This window comes from Neolamprologus multifasciatus, chromosome 9 (genome assembly GCF_963576455.1).
Source record: "Neolamprologus multifasciatus chromosome 9, fNeoMul1.2, whole genome shotgun sequence".
NCBI classification, from domain to species: Eukaryota; Metazoa; Chordata; class Actinopteri; order Cichliformes; family Cichlidae; genus Neolamprologus; species Neolamprologus multifasciatus.
The window spans coordinates 30,825,066-30,827,195 of record NC_140447.1 but is presented as its reverse complement, the minus strand read 5'-3'; positions in this window follow the sequence as shown (position 1 = coordinate 30,827,195).

Sequence of the window (2,130 nt, the reverse complement as noted above, 5' to 3'; positions counted from 1 at the left end):
TGTACTACGTACTACGAAAAATGCGGAAAAAGTACGGAAAAATGCGGAAAAGTACGAAAAATGCGGAAGTGAGAGGCTTGTGAAATGGGACGGTCTAGCCTTCGTCGGGCTGTTCAGGTTGCCTAGCAACATGATACTAACCGCGAGAAACGTTTCATACAGCTTTGTTTGACAGAAATGAAGGAGAAAAGATGTTTTGTTTGTCATTCATTTTTGTCATGACATCACTTTGATTAGTTGAGTATCTCAGGCTGAGACCACAGGACTGTAAAACATGATTGTTGGGCTTCATTTCTGTACTGAACAGTCATTACAAAAGTAGTTAGTAAATATAATTAGCTAACGTTGGCCATGAGACTAAAGTCATCTCACTGTGGTAATATGTACATATATATATATATATATATATATATATATATATATATATATATATATATATATATATATATATATATGTATGTTATTAAGTTACTTTTCTGACACAGTAATTAGATAAGTATTTTAAATACAATATTGACTAAGTAATTAGTAATTAATTACTTTTTTAAAGTAACTTACCCAACACTGCCGGTCACAAACTGTTTGCCTTCTTACAATTAACGACACATCTGATGCCGACTAAGTGCTTCTACCTTAAATACCTTTACATGAACAAACCATACCAAAACAGAAAAAGGTGACCTCTAGTGGCCACATATGTTATTAAGCCAAAAATGGCTCCTACGCCCCAGCCACTAATTGTAATGGCTATCAGACATGGCAATTCTAATCACAAAGAAAATAAGGAGCCACTCATACAGTCTACTTTGGACATATGCAGTCACATATATAACCACAAGCAAACAGAGCATTTAAATACACTTTTACACTAATGTCTAATGTAACAGGCAAAGTTTAGTTACAGGTCTTTCAAGAATGTTAGTTTTTGTTTTTAAAAGTACAGATTGTACAAGTCCATTTTTGTCATGAATGGTTTCCAGAACTCTTCCAAGTGGCCAGGAAACACATGGTGCAGAAGAATCCATTATAATGACTATATCTCCAGGTTTTAGATTCTTCTTCTTCTTCTTTTTTTTGCCTGTCCCGTTTGGCTCTTTTGCCATCAGAATTATTGTCTAAAGGCGAAGAAAGATGCCCAACGGATTTAATTTACCAAATGGACCATCCCAGCCTTGCCGTAATGGTCTATTTGATTCACCGTTTATTGTTTATTTTATTTTTACTTGTTAAATACGGGACAGACTTGACTGGGAAAAAGAAAGGGGAGAAAGAAAGAGGGAAAGAAAAACAGCGGGGAAGAGGGACGGGGATAAAGGGCAAAAAACAACAAAATAAGCAGACAAAAAATACATATATCAATCTCCTAGATCACCTGTTGAGAAAGAAAAAAGAGAAAACAAGCAGAAGGAAGAACAAAAAGAGCGACATAAAAAAAACAACATCACGATGAACTATGGGAGTGTAACAGTAAATACTAAATATTAAACATTATTGTGCAGCACATAAGATCAACAGCGCGCAGTGTGCTTTGAGGTAGGAGCCAAAAAGGGTGTAGTTTGTGTGTGTGAGTCCCCGTGTGTACACCTGTGAGCATGAGCGCGGTTATATCTAAAAGGTTCCTTCATGTAATGATCTGCTAGAGGGTGTTGGGGGGTCACAGCCCAGTCCTCCAGGGCATGAAGCAGGTATGGAGGAGATCAAGACTCCAGACATCCAGAGGCCCCCAGAACACAAGAGACCAAGGAAGACCAACAGAGGGGCAGCCGCGCCACTATCCCAGAAAGAGCTGAGGAGAGTCCCAGATGAGGGGTCACTCAGCAGCCGCGGAGCAGAAAATGGGGGGGTGGGTGGGTGCAGTGACGTGCCCGGGAGCTCCGCCGGTAGCCAGCTGTTCCAGAGTGACCGAGCCCCAGGCTCCAGGCCTCGACAAGCAGCCACCAAGGAGTGAGCCGGTGGGTACCTGGACGCCCATCCCCGGGCACCGATGTCTGCGGGCGTCTGCCACTGACAGGGGAAGTGGTGGGGGGAGATTTCCCCAGAAAGGTGGCGTCTGATACCTGACCTGACATATAGACACAGACATACAGGCACACACAGAAACATCCATTCCCACCCTCATGCTCTCATATG